This window comes from Triticum urartu, chromosome 2A (genome assembly GCF_056163025.1).
Source record: "Triticum urartu cultivar PI428250 chromosome 2A, HENAU_Tu73, whole genome shotgun sequence".
NCBI lineage: Eukaryota > Viridiplantae > Streptophyta > Magnoliopsida > Poales > Poaceae > Triticum > Triticum urartu.
Genome location: NC_141874.1, coordinates 215979312 through 215994569, shown reverse-complemented (window position 1 = coordinate 215994569; position 15258 = coordinate 215979312). Strand labels below are relative to the sequence as shown.

General features: G+C 42.0%; 1 long non-coding RNA gene across 2 annotated transcripts; it reads right to left on the bottom strand.

Annotated features, from left to right (window-relative positions):
* Nucleotides 1–6527: 6527 nt before the first annotated feature.
* Nucleotides 6528–10632, bottom strand: LOC125537189 (uncharacterized). Of its 2 annotated transcripts, XR_007295671.2 has the most exons (6): nucleotides 10076–10632; nucleotides 8500–9984; nucleotides 8217–8318; nucleotides 7959–8147; nucleotides 7740–7847; nucleotides 6528–6781 (listed from the first exon to the last, which is right to left on the bottom strand). It is a non-coding gene; the product is annotated as an uncharacterized LOC125537189 (long non-coding RNA). The 2 variants fall into 2 exon arrangements; XR_007295670.2 differs by having other exon boundaries at nucleotides 8217–9984.
* Between the last annotated feature and the right edge of the window lie 4626 nt (nucleotides 10633–15258).

Genomic DNA, 15258 nt, shown 5'->3' with positions numbered 1-15258 from the left:
CTTGACCATGACGAGCCTACGAACTATGAGGAAGCGATGATGAGCCCAGATTCTGTGAAATGGCTTGAGGCCATGAAATCTGAGATGAGATCCATGTATGAGAACAAAGTATGGACTTTGATTGAATTGCCCAATGATCGGCGAGCCATTGAGATTAAATGGATCTTCAAGAGGAAGACGGACGCTGATAGTAGTGTTACTATCTACAAAGCTAGAATTATCACAAAAAAGTTTTCGACAAGTTCAAGGTGTTGACTACGATGAGAGTTTCTCACTCGTATCTATGCTTAAGTCTGTCCGAATCATGTTAGCAATTGCCGCATTTTATGAAATCTAGCAAATGGATAAACAAAACTTCATTCCTTAAGGGATTTATTAAAGAAGAGTTGTATATGATGCAACCAGAAGGTTTTGTCAATCCTAAAGGTACTTACAAAATATGCAAGCTCCAACGATCCATCTATGGACTGGTGCAAGCATCTCGGAGTTGGAATATACGCTTTGATAAGTTGATCAAAGCATATAGTTTTATACAGACTTGCGGTGAAGCCTGTATTTACAAGAAAGTGAGTGGGAGCACTACAGCATTTCTGATAAATATATGTGAATGACATATTGTTGATCGGAGATAATGTAGAATTATTCTGCAAAGCATAAAGGAATGTTTGAAAGGAGTTTTTCAAAGAAAGACCTCGGTGAAGCTGCTTATATATTGAGCATCAAGATCTATAGAGATAGATCAAGACGCTTGATAAGTTTTTCAATGAGTACATACCTTGATAAGATTTTGAAGTAGTTCAAAATGGAACAGTCAAAGAAGGAGTTCTTGCCTGTGTTACAAGGTGTGAAGTTGAGTAAGACTCAAAACCCGACCACGGCAGAAGATAGAGAGAGAATGAAAGTCATTCCCTATGCCTCAGCCATAGGTTCTATAAAGTATGCCATGCTGTGTACCAGACCTATTGTATACCCTGCCCTGAGTTTGGCAAGGGAGTACAATAGTGATCTAGGAGTAGATCACTGGACATTGGTCAAAATTATCCTTAGTAGAATAAGGATATGTTTCTCGATTATGGAGGTGACAAAAGGTTCGTCTTAAAGGGTTATGTCGATGCAAGTTTTGACACTGATCCAGATGACTCTAAGTCTCAATCTGGATACATATTGAAAGTGGGAGCAATAATCTAGAGTAGCTCCGTGTAGAGCATTGTTGACATAGAAATTTGCAAAATACGTACGGATCTGAATGTGGCAGACCCGTTGACTAAACTTCTCTCACAAGCAAAACATGATCACACCTTAGTACTCTTTGGTTGTTAATCACATAGCGATGTGAACTAGATTATTGACTCTAGTAAACCCTTTGGGTGTTGGTCACATGTCGATGTGAACTATGGGTGTTAATCACATGGTGATGTGAACTATTGGATTAAATCAGATGGAGATGTGAACTAGATTATTGACTCTAGTGCAAGTGGGAGACTGAAGGGAATATTCCCTAGAGGCAATAATAAAGTTATTATTTATTTCCTTATATCATGATAAATGTTTATTATTCATGCTAGAATTGTATTAACCGGAAACATAATACATGTGTGAATACATAGACAAACAGGGTGTCACTAGTATGCCTCTACTTGACTAGCTCGTTGATCAAAGATGGTTATGTTTCCTAACCATAGACATGAGTTGTCATTTGATTAACGGGATCACATCGTTAGGAGAATGATGTGATTGACTTGACCCATTCCGTTAGCTTAGCACTTGATCGTTTAGTTTGTTGCTATTGCTTTCTTCATGACTTATACATGTTCCTATGACTATGAGATTATGCAACTCCTGTTTACCGGAGGAACACTTTGTGTGCTACCAAACGTCACAACGTAACTGGGTGATTATAAAGGTGCTCTACAGGTGTCTCCGAAGGTACTTGTTGGGTTGGCGTATTCCGAGATTAGGATTTGTCACTCCGATTGTCGGAGAGGTATCTCTGGGCCCACTCGGTAATGCACATCACTATAAGCCTTGCAAGCATTGCAACTAATGAGTTAGTTGCGGGATGATGTATTAAGGAACGAGTAAAGAGACTTGCCGGTAACGAGATTGAACTAGGTATTGAGATACCGACGATCGAATCTCGGGCAAGTAACATACCGATAACAAAGGGAACAACGTATGTTGTTATGCGGTCTGACCGATAAAGATCTTCGTAGAATATGTAGGAGCCAATATGGGCATCCAGGTCCCGCTATTGGTTATTGTCAAGAGAGGTGTCTCGGTCATGTCTACATAGTTCTCGAACCCGTAGGGTCCGCACGCTTAACATTCGTTGACAATATAGTACTATGAGTTATGTATGTTGGTGACCGAATGTTGTTCGGAGTTTTGGATGAGATCACAGATATGACGAGGAACTCCGGAATGGTCCGGAAGTAAAGATTGATATGTGGATAGTAGTGTTTGATCTTCGGAAGGGTTCCGGAATTCACCGGAAGGGGTTCCGGATGTTTCCCGAAATGTTTGGGCACGAGAACACTTTATCTGGGCCAAAGGGCAAGCCCACGAGGCTTTTGGAAAGTGCAAAAGGAAATTTTGCGGAGACCAGAGGCTAGACGCCAGGAACCCTGGCGTCTAGGGGGTAGACGCCGAGAACCCTGGCGTCTAGCCTTGGAGTCCGAGAAGGACTCTTGCCTTTCGGGTGAAACCGACTTTGAGGAGGCTTTTACTCCAAGTTTCGACCCCAGGGCTAAACATATAAATAGAGGGGTAGGGCTAGCACCAAGGAGACATCAAGAAACATGAAGCTGTGTGTCGGCAACCCCGTCCCCTCTAGTTTATCCTCCGTCATAGTTTTCGTAGTGCTTAGGCGAAGCCCTGCGGAGATTGTTCTTCACCAACACCGTCACCACGCCGTCGTGCTGCCGGAACTCATCTACTACTTTGCCCCTCTTGCTGGATCGAGAAGGCGAGGACGTCACCGAGCCGAACGTGTGCAGAACTCGGAGGTGCCGTGCTTTCGGTACTTGGATCGGTCGGCCGTGAAGACGTACGACTACATCAACCGCATTGATATAACGCTTCCGCAAACGGTCTACGAGGGTACATAGACAACACTCTCCCCTCTCATTGCTATGCATCACCATGATCTTGCGTGTGCGTAGGAATTTTTTTGAAATTACTACGTTCCCCGACACATCGACCATGTCAGTGCAGGCGCACCCTCCTCGCGGACCTTTCCCCGGCGAGGCCAAAGAGGACCGCCCGTAGAGAGAAAGAGAGAGTTCTTGGGAAGGGCGTGGGACTACTCCGAGTAGGTCAACGAGGACGTGCGTCGTAACGTTGAATCAACCATTGGCACCCCCACCTACCCGTTGCCCTCGCCTACTTTGGCCACATGTCGATGGCCGCCTGGGCAGAAAGGAACGCAGCGCTTACGCCGGCCTTCAAGAATGTGGCCTTACTCCGCATTAAGGACACACATGCGTTCGTCGGCTACGTGGCCGCGAAAGTCACGGCCGCTGAAGCCTCCCCCGCCTGTGAGGTCACTTCCAAGAGGAGGAAGAGCCCGTAGTTTTAAGGCTGTTCAAATACTAGTTGTAATCCTCCTTGAAATCCATCTGGTAAATCTTAGTTGAAATCTAGCACGAAAGAACTTCCACTGTTGAGATGGGGAAGGAAGGAACATATCAATATGAAGCTAATTTCAAAAGTTTGTTGTTTTATTGTTTTGGAATTGCTAGTGAATTCGGAAAATTGCCACAGTTCCTCTCCAAAACTGAGCATTGTAACATTGAAACTAGTTTGCACCGAATTTCCTAAAAGAGCACAGTAATTGGCACTTACCGCTTGCCAATGGGCCAGTTTGAGAGTACCTTGAGTCCTTGACAATAAATGAAAAAATACCACTGACGACCAAACCAAACCTAACATTGAATATCTCCACACCACCGTAAATACATGGCATCCTCATTAGTACCATAGCTCCAACTTCTAAGATACTCCCTCCAATCGAAAATGTAGATAGCCTACCATTCTCTACTTTTAGCTAAATGTTAGTCGTATTAGGTTTTTGAAGGAACTTTTACATCTTTTTCTCTCTCTGCTCTGGCCCCTCAATTTCTATAACTCCTCTCATCCCCACTTAAGCTCTCCTAATCTCCTGCAAACACCATGGAGAAGCCAAACCACCTCAAAAATCGTGTGCCTGTGAAGGAAAGTCCCCTCTGGAGAAGGTGGTAAAGTCTAGCGCAAAAATGTCAATATGATCCATTAGGATGATGGTGTTGAAGCCTCCCACATCAATGGCAAGAAGTCCAGTTTGGATGGTGATACTGACACATTTGGTTTGAAGGATAAAGAACCAAATTTGTTGTCAGTAAATTCAGATATAAATAAGCAAAATTTGACTTTTGCTAGAAACCAAGGGCAATTAAAAAATTTAGGGATCATTTTCTCAACATCTTCAAAACGACAAGATTGACCCCTTTGTTGGGATGAAACGTCACACCTTTCGAAGTGCATTTCCCTATTCAAATTGATCATATAAACGTTGTAATCTGAAGTCAATTTCTTGCCACTCATGCACGAGGCTTCAGCACCATCCTCCAAACTGATCTTCTTGTCATTGCTGCTGCGAGCTTCAGCACGGGTATGTGCAGGAGAATAGGAGAACTTAAGTGGGGATGAGAGGAGTGATCGCCTCTGGATGAGGAAGACGAGGGGAATGGGATGGAATAAATAATGGCTAGGACTGGTTATTGGGCCTTAATTACTGTGTTGGAAATGTCAAATCTTCCATTGACCAAGTGAAATTAAGAAAGGGTAAACAGAGAAAAAGATGTATAAGTTCCTAAAAACCATTTGGATCGAAGCAAGTACAAATTAGGCTACATGTGTTCAGGTACAAAGAAACCAAAACATCCCGTATGTTGATAAGTTGATTTGGTGTTCCAATCACCTGGCACAATAAATAGTATTGTACCATCTAGATTATTACTCCCTCCGTCCGAAAATACTTGTCAAAAAAATAGATAAAAATGGATGTATCAAGAACTAAAATACGTCTAGATACATCCATTTCTCCGACAAGTATTTTCAGACGAAGGGAGTACACAAGAACATGCATGAGAAAAGAGCGAGTTTTGTACAAACCTGATGGAAGCAATTATTCCAGCTGGCACTACCTTTCTTGTTTTCATGTATCTTATTCCCATAACTATTGTTAATGCTGCAGCACAAACTGTTCAACAATAACCTGATAAGATAATGTTTTACTAATGAAAGAAAACAGAAGTCTACAACATTCACTAGTGAAACATCGTCAACTGGAACTACAACATGGTCGTTGAACGGGGGCTCAATTCCAGAACGAAGCTCTCAAACATGACATTCCCAAAACAATTGTTGCAAATAATATCAAGTAAGTTTTCCTTTTTCTTTATGTGGATTGACTCACTGCAGATGATCCAACAAGAAGGCCAACTGGAACATCACAAGAATTGCCATTAAATATCCATGTAACAACATAGGCAAGTGTAAGCACTAGCAAAAGAAACGGTTTTGCTTTCGCGAGAGGCACGATTTTGTTTCCGCGAGAGGTACGGTTGTGCTTTCGCGAGAGTCACGGCCGTGCCTCTCAGAAAGAAAAAAAATACGCGTTTTCGTTTTTTTTCTTTCGCGAGAGTCACGGTTTTGCTTCCGTGAGAGGCACGGTTGTGCTTTCGCGAGAGTCACGGTTTTGCTTCCACAAAAGGCACGGGCGTGCCTCTTTCGGAAAGGGAAAAAACCGTGCTCCTTGTTTCGGTTTTTTCGCATGGTTTTTTTCGTCCGGTTTTGTTCGTGAAAAAAAAGTTTATCAAAACCTATCAATATGGGATCTAATTTTGAAGATCTCGACGTGATGAATCCAATAGTGAAAACGATTCGAGATTTGGACTCACGGTTTAAAAGATAAAACGTTTCGAACAAACGGATCTACAAAAAAGGAAAACTTCTAGGTTGCGACAAGTGGCATGCTACATGTGCGTCACTTGTCATGACCTGGAAAAATGAAGTGTTTTTGCAACGAGTACTCCTTAATTAGTGATTTCGCCTATATGCCGCATTTTGCGGCCAATAGGTCGCGCGGCGCATAGGTGTCATGCAACTAGGCTGGCCCGTTCGTTGTCCTTCAAGGAATGAAAAATTCGCAAAAAAATCTTGTGATGTATACACGATAGGACTCGAACCCCCGACCTTCCATAGTTGCACGTGATGCTGTAGCCACTGTGCCAAACTAATTACTGTAGCAGAATAGCAGCGGGATCCTAAATAAACTAGGACGCGTCTAGGGAGCAGTCGGCTGCTCCCTAGCGTTCCCTAGCAGCCCTTCCAAAATAGTAATTTTCTGTCCCCCCTGTCTAGGATAGGAAAGTACCTGGCCCCCGCTCCCGATTCCTCGCACCATCGAGCCACGGAACTCACCTGATCCTCCCTCCCCACGTGTTTCCCTCCTCCACCCCTTGGGCGTCTCCCCACCAAATCGCCCAGCCCCATCTTCTTCTCTCCCAACCCACAAAGGGACAACTCCCAGATACAGAAAACTCTCCACAATCCTCCAATGGTGGTTGGTTTAGGATTTGTTCTCCAGGCAATTCCTATTGACTAAGGGTAGAAAAAGCACAGAAAAAGGTCAGATCTAGCTTTCACTTTCCCCCATGATTGTGTGCCTCTTTCATCCTTGTCCCCTGGGTTACTGAAGAACACAAGCCTTCCTTTACCTTTCCCCATGATCTGCACAAGGCTGCAGTTCGAAAAAATGTGTAAGAACATGTACTGGATAAAAAAACAGAAATACAAAGTTGCATAGGTGCTATTAATTGCTGCAAATGTCAGATTTTTTGCCCAATTGCTTTGATGGATTTGTTGTTCTGCTTAATAAGTTGGTAGAAACACAAGTATGTTTGCTGGTAAAGCAACTTGCTTGGCCTGTTTTGAGCAACTATAGATCGTAAGCAAGGTGCGTGTAGATGTTTAGGCAAGCTTCAAGCCCTATTGGGGCAAATCCAGGAGTGTTGTGCCACAACTGGTTGTTTAAAGCAAGTTAAGTGTTATGGTTAGGCAACTTACATGTTAAGATTAAGCAAAAAGGGTGGGGAGTCAATGTAAAAAAGGCTGGTTGAAGGAAAATAATGGTAGGCAAGTTTGAGGGTTTGTTTGGGCAAAATTAGGACAAATGTGAAGCAAGAAATACCGGTATGGGTATTATGAAGCAAAACTCCAGATGTTTTTAGCCAGCTAAGTGCTACTTCCTCCGTCCGAGAAAGCTTGTCCCAAACTTGTCTCTCAAATGGATGTATCTAGCACTAACTTGGCGCTAGATACATCCATTTGAGGGACAAGCTTTTTCGGATGGACGGAGTATGTTTTAGGCAACTTACATGTTATGTTTAAGCAAAGGATGAAAATGATGTGTAACAAAACTGGTTGCAAGAAAACAATGGTAGGCAAAGTTTTAGGGCTTGTTTTGTGCAAATTCAGTAGTACTATGAATCAAACATGAAACTGGCATGGGTGTTCTTCTGAAGCAAAATTTCAGGTGTTTTCGGCAACTTTGGTGATATGTTTAGGCAACTTACATGTCATGATTAAGAAAGAAAGAAATGAATGTAAAAAAAGATGGTTGAAGAAAAATAAGGTTAGGCAAGAAAGGATTACTACTATGCAACAACTGTTGTCATATAGAGATAGATTTATGGTACCTGGTGTCAGAAATTGACTGAAAGTGACTTGAGCTTGGCCTTGTTGAACAGGTACAAGAAGTTTATTCAGCTTGAAAAGACTTGCAGGCGATGCCCTGTTCTCTTATTCTAGAAGAAAAATACAACAACAGATGAAACATGTGTATTTCCTGGACAGTTAGGCAATTTGACATCAGAACTTGGGAAGTGTTGATCAAAAGTGAAGCAACTGTGTATTACCTCGTTAGATCCGGTCTTTTGACATTTTGCTTTTGATGGTTGTTCCATGACAGTGTCTTTCTTAGAATTTCAATCACCATATGTGGAAACACTCGAATTGCTGTTGATGTCCAACAGACGTTTGCCACTAGCAGCAATCTCCTTTCTTCCTCAACGCTGGTACCCAATAAAGGGTGTGCTTCTCTGGCCCTGCAACAAGAACACGCAACAAGTTAAAAGTACACACAACAAGTTTATTGAATCTTTTTTCGGACACACCTCGTGATGATCTTCAATCACATGTGAGGGATCAGCATCACGATTAACTGCATAATGATCTTCTTGAATGCTATTTTTGCTTGGTTCATCCATTAGTTCCTACTACACAAAAAGAAAAAGAGTGCATTCAGATGACTTTCTGGATATCGTCTCTCGGATACTGGCAACTCACATACCAATTCTAGGCAAGTAAACCCAAAAAAACAGGCGAATCGCCTTCCAATGCGCACCGAAAAATAACAAAAACATGACTCATCTGAGGCATCTGTTGTTGTTAACGTACCCAGATCATCATGGACAAAATCATCTGAGGCATGTGTTGTCATTGACATGAGGCGCCTCAAAAATGAAAGCACGTGGCTGTAAAAAACAGGGGGGAGAATACCCCCATTCGGCACCCCCAATTAAAAAAATCCCAATGTAGCAAAACAAGAGATAAAACATACAATGATAATGTGTTGTCACATTTAAACTTCAAGTATAAAATTACCCCAATTATTATGAAATGTTAAGGAAAATAAATGAAGAGTAAGGTTCATGTGTTATTTGAGGCAACTACATACAAAATTTGAGGCAATTATTATGAAAAAATAACAAACACATGGAGACTACTAACCAGTATATGCACCACATATAAAAAATGATTGAAAGGTAGCAACTCGTATTGGGTTTGTAGGCAATTTCCATAGATAATGTAGCAACCTCATCAGCTTGCTAGCCGAATTAAAATAAATAGCGAAAGTCAGGAGCAACTACAACTTGGTTTGTAGGCAATTTGCATACAAGTTTCAGGCAAATAAATGTGGACCTATATTATGCGGAACATCAAGTTGTGTTGTGTCCCATGGACAAATGCTTTAGTTATTGCAGGCAAGTTGTGCTCTAATCTAAGCAAATTGCATACTATATCCAAGCAAACCAGGTTTTCTTTAGAGAAGGGATTAAAAGGCAGCAACTCATACTGGGTTTGTAGACAATTTCCATAGATTCTGCAGCCAACTCATTAGCTTGCTTTCCGAAGAAAATAAAATAGTGGATACAAACAGCCCGTTGACCCATTAAGCAAGTCCAATAGCAGGAACAAGGCAACTACTAACAAAAAAATCATGCAAGTTTGAGCAAGTCCAATAGAAGAAATGAGTATAATAGCTCAATATCATTGTTTTTAAGGCGTCCTGCATTGGATGCTTAGGCGACGCTTAAGCGATAAGGCGCCCGGGCAGCGCCTTACAAATATGCCCGCCTTAGGCGTCGCCTAGGCGCTAGAGCGGGTGGTGCTCGCCTTAGGTCGCCTTACCGCCTTAAAAACAATGCTCAATATAAATCTTGTTTTCCCCGCTTTATTATATGCTGTAATCACTTGGACACAGATAAGCAAATATCTATCAAGTTCTCATACATGACACATGTATAGTGGCTAAAAAAGAATTAGAATGATAACGAAACAACAGATTACTTAATAATGCAGTCTCTTTTTTGCCATGTGTTATGAATATAATCATAGTAGAGAGTTTATACTTGCTACTATCATCTCTCCGAACTATCACAGCAGATCAACCCAAGCCAATGCACCTTGTGCTAAGAAACATCATCACGCATAGGGGAAGCACAATTACAGAAATGGAAGGAGAGAAAGGAAAAAAATACTCCTTTAAATTGCAGCCATCACCAGCAACAATTCAAGAGAAAGGCACCAACACCATCATCCACCTGCTACCTCGGTGCAATTTTTCTGCTCCAGACCTCCAGTTCAAGCTACAGCCAGCACCTGTACACGGTCACAAGTAAAAGTTCAGATATCGGAGCTGGGGCAGCTGTAGGATGCAGCAGGAGATAGCAGTAGGGAGAAGGAGGTGCACCAGCAGTTAGCAGCAGGAGGTCGAGGCCATCCCTGATGTGGCCTGCGGCGAGATGCTTGAGAGGAAGAGGCCCGCTACAACGGCGTCGGTGCCAGCGCCACTGTACGAGGAGCGTGGGGGTGGTGCGCGCTCGCCTTCCTCATGGAGATGGGTGTGCACTCGCCTTCGGAGGACGTGAAGGCGGCCAACACAGACACGGCCTTGTCGCGGGAGGCTGGGAGGAGGTCGCCGGAGTCGAGAATCGCGGCGACCGCGAAGGCGACGGCAGCAAGGAGCCGACGGATTCGGCGAGCGAAAATCTAGGGCGGGGGAGAAGCCTGTGGATCTGTCACCTTGGCCGCTGACGCCGGCTGGGGAGACAAGCAGGCGCTCGCGGAGTGCGGCGCGGCCGGCGCCGCGGATCGACGAACGCAGCGGTGGATTTGGGAGAAGAAACAGGCGTGCGCTTGTGGATGTGAGAGTGTGGGTTGGTTGGGGCCCACTTCCACTGTGTGTTGTTCGTTCGCGTTTCCCTTCGCTCCGTAAAACCCGACCACGGAACACCTGGCGATCGGGATCCTGATCGGATGGCTCGTAAGGGTGTGTGCTCAAGACCTTTAAATAGCAAAGTTTTGCTTTAAAGAATTTAGGAATAAACTAAGGCAGGGCGAAAAATAAAAAACAATTCAGCCAATTCCATATATTAAAACTTGTGGCGCAAGGGATCGAACTCAAGTCCTCCGAACAAGGAAGCATGTCAGTAGCAACTGTACTATATACGTAATATTTATAGTGAGTACAATGGCAGCCCGGAGTATATGAACTATAACCTGTTGCACATTAAAAACTTATTTTAAAATTTGAAGCATAATATAAAAAAACCCTTTTTGAAATGCAAAAATTATAAGGGGACTCAAAAAAATCTAAAAACAAAAAGGAACAAAAATTGAATACGTGAATATATATAAACTACAGACTACATTTCATGAACATAAAAGTATTTTGAAACAAAAACAAAATTAGAAAACTGAACATTTTCCAAAATAAAACTATTTTTACAAAAAATGATCATTTTTTAAATTTGTGAACAAATTTTGAAATATGACATTTTGTGAATATGTGAACAAATTTTATGAAAGAAAATAAATTTTGAATTTCCCAAACAATTTTCGGAAACATGAACATTTTTAGAATTTGTGAACAATTTTTTAAAGCACGAACGATTTTTGAATATTGAGAACAAATTTGGAACCTCGAACTATTTTTTGAAGCACGAACATTTTTTTAATCTTGAGAATAAATTTTGAAACGGAGAACAATTTCAAAAAATATTGAATAAATTTGGAAGCACAAAAATGTTTCCAATCTTGAGAAGAAATTTTGAAACGGGGAACAATTTTGAAAAATCCCGAACAAATTTGGAAGCGCAAATAATTTTTGAATATGTGAACAAAAAATTGAAATCCGGTACATTTTCTGAATTTCAAAAGTTTTGAACTTTTTTGGGTAAGGAGAACAATTTTGCATTTGAGAACATTTTTTCAAAAACTAAACATTTTTTGGAAACATGAACAAAATATAAAATTTTTGATTTTTTATAAAAGAGAAGAAAAGAAAAGGAAATAAAAAATAAAATCGTAAACATTTTTAAAAAGAAAAATAAACTTGAAAAAGAAAAGGAAATAGAAAAACAAAAAATTAAAAAGAAACAGAAACGAAAAAGAAACAAAAAATGAAAAAGAAACAAAAAATGAAAAAAAAATGAAAACCAATAAGAGAAAAAGAAAACAGTTCATGAAATCTTCTAGAAGGTTCACAAAACCAGAGTGGGGCAGTTCCTAAGCTATGTACGTAAGTGGGCCAGCCCAAAGCATTGCTCGGTCGCTCGCCCCTGTGCGAAGTGCCGACAGTTTGCCACAATGAGCGGCCGATAGGATTTTCCAGCGATTCGTTGGCATTTCCTATTCGGCGCTGTAGGCGCCCAATACAGCATATTTTGCAAATGGGCGCACAACTTCTCCTCTGGGCCGGCCCATCTTCCCATTTTTTTTTCTGTTTTTAACGCCTAAGCATCCGGTGTGTTTAAAACCGCCGACCTCCTAGTCCGTCGTGCGCAGCAGTAACCACCCCACCATCCTAACGTGATGTGCTTAGTTACATCTTCTTCGTGCGTAGCAGTAACCACCCCACCATCCTAACGTGATCCGCCGATTTCCTATTTTTATTTTTTCTTGTTCCTTTTTTCTTTTTTACTTGGAAATGTTTTGTTCGGTTTTCTATTCTTTTTCTTTTTGCTACATTCAATGATTTTTTTTTCAAAATTGAATGAACTTTTTTCAAAACCGAACGAACTTTTTTCAAAATCAATGACCTTTTCTCCAAAATTGTTTAACCTTTTCTCAGGATTGAATAGCTTTTTTTCAAAATGATGATTTTTTTCAAAATCGATGACTTTTTTCATTTTCGTGGACTTTTTTTGAACCCATGAATTATTGTTTTTGAACGATTTTCTTAATTCTTGGTTTCTCTAAAAATATATGCATGTTTTTTTTCAAAAATTCAATGGTCAACTGCTCAAATGGGTGTCCGGTCAACCGTGACCAGAGTGTTGGGAAATGTAGTAGAAAACATACAAAATTTGCTCTACGATCACGATCCCAGGAACACTATGAAGATGCATTAGAGGTTTAGATCGGCCTGTTAACTACGAGTTGCGGCAAAAGAAGAGTTTGTGTAGATCATTGATGAAGTCCCTCGAACCTAAGACCGAAAGCATGACTTCTCTACGGACTACACACGTTCGGGCTTTACGATCCGGCAGCGCTTCACCGTCTAGGGCTTTGTTGTCGCTGGAGATTTAGATGGAGAAGAAGGGAACCACACAGGGCTTCTCGATCTATTATGGTGATTAGAGAGAATTAGGTCTAGCTCTAATCTACACCAACTCTAAAGTAGAACTAGAACTAGAAAACTAGAGTAGGCTCCAAAAACTTGTGTTTCATAAGGGCTAAATCTCTCTAATATTAGGTGTAGGGAGAGGAGAGGGGCATCAGAAGGGAAGGACTCCTCCTGCTTGTGCCGGCCTTGGAGGAGTCCTCCCACTCTAATTCGGCCCCCTTTTGACCTCACAAAAGTCTAGGGGACGCCCCACTTGTTATTGGGCCCTAAGGGCAGTCAGTATGGGCAAATTTTCATAGGGACGCCCCACTTAGTCCTTTCATAGGGACGGCCCACTTGTTAATAGGCCACGTAGACATCTGTGGGCAAATTTTCTGTTGTGTACAGTGTGGCCATTAGAAAAATGCCCAAATCTACTGCCAAGTGGGCCTAACTGGCACAGATCTGAACAGGATATACTACCTGTCATGGTTTTGTCACGGCAGATGTCCTCATGAAAGGACTAAGTCTGGAGGCCATCGCAACTAGGAGGTTGCTTGAGAGGGGTTGATCAGCAAATAAAGGACACAGGTTTACCCAGATTCGGCCCCTCGCAGGGGAGGTAAAGACCTACTTCCTGCTTGATTGATATTGCTATAAATCTTGATTACAAGGTGCGGATTCCCTAACCTAGCTTTAGATGATTGTAACTTAGTCTTTCCCCCAGGGGCTCCCCTTTATATAATAGGTTGAGTCCCTGGGTTTACAACAGAGTCTGGGTCGTACTACGACCTGTATCCTATTCTACTCATCTCCCAAGTAAGGAGTCCCCATCTTCGGGCCTTCGTCAAGCCGGCCCATGAACTATCGCCACGAGCCGGCCTTTACTTAATCTGCTGGGCCTTCCACTGCATGGTGATCCGTCAGGTTGAAGTGACCCATGAGCCAGTGCGCTCTGGGTCAGGTCATTCCTCCTGCCGGGTCATAGTGCAAAGAAATATCCCCAACATTAGCCCCCAATTTAGCTTGGATGTATCCATGCTAAGTTATATACCTGAAAAACAAAATAAGAAACGAGGGAAAGAAGAATATCAAAGATCAACCCGGGTCTATATGGTTAAGCCGGGAAAACTATTCTTGTCATTCGTGCTTCTTCCTTTCCAGATACTTTCGCCGGCTCAAGTGGTTTAGCCGGCTTACGGAGACTCCACACTTAGCATCATTCCATTCGATTCCATATCGTGACATCACTTCTCCATCTTCCCAAATTCAGCAGATGATGTCATAATGAATCTTTTAAGTGGATATGTGTCATCTTGTCGGGTGCGAGAATCGAGGAGCCCCTTTAGCAAAAAAATGCGCATCTCAGGGCTTCGCGCCTACGGTTTCGAGTTCTCACCCCTTATAAAAATGCGGCAAACCCCTCGGTCCTCTTTTACTACTTCTTCCTCTAACCCTCGTCTTCTTCATCTTGCCCCTGACGTCCTGCGCCACCTCGAGCTCGCCGTCTCGTTGAACTGTCGACCATAACATCGGGGAGGCCATGAAAGGAACTTCGTCAAAGGAAACACGGCCGCCGCATCAATCTCCTCCAAGCTCGACCCATTTTCGCAGATCTGTAAGTTCTCATTTCCTCCACCACACCATCGTAGTTCATACTTCACTCGTCAGGGTTGTTCATAACTCACAGGTATTTTACCCCAATAGATCTAGGTTTACCGTTATAATGGAGAGTTGGAGCACCCCTGTAGGGTTAAATCTTTTGAAAATCCATGTATGAGGTTATGGATGACTTGAAAATTTATAATGCCATTCACAAATAAACTGAACTAATAACTAAAACTTGCTTGAGCGTGTGTATACCGTGATTATCTCCTCTTGTGGGTATGCGAGTAAGAAGAGAACACAGTGGGGTGATGAATGAATCGTAGGAAGGTGTTCAGGGTCACTTCTTTATCAACTAGTTTGTGAACCCTTTTGTGTAGGTTGTTCTCTTCTCATTCTAGTATTCATATAGGATTAGTTGATTTACATTGCTTAGCTGCTTGCTGCAACGTCAACACTTTTCCACATCCAATTTATGAGTATTGTTAGTCTAGGTTGAAGGAAATATGCCCTAGAGGCAATAATAAAGTTGTTATTTATATTTCCTTATATCATGATAAATTTTTATTATTCATGCTAGAATTGTATTAACCGGAAACATAGACAAACAAAGTGTCACTACTATGCTCTACTTGACTAGCTCGTTAATCAAAGATGGTTAAGTTTCCTAGCCATAGACATGAGTTGCCATTGGATGAACATGATCACATCATTAGAGAAGG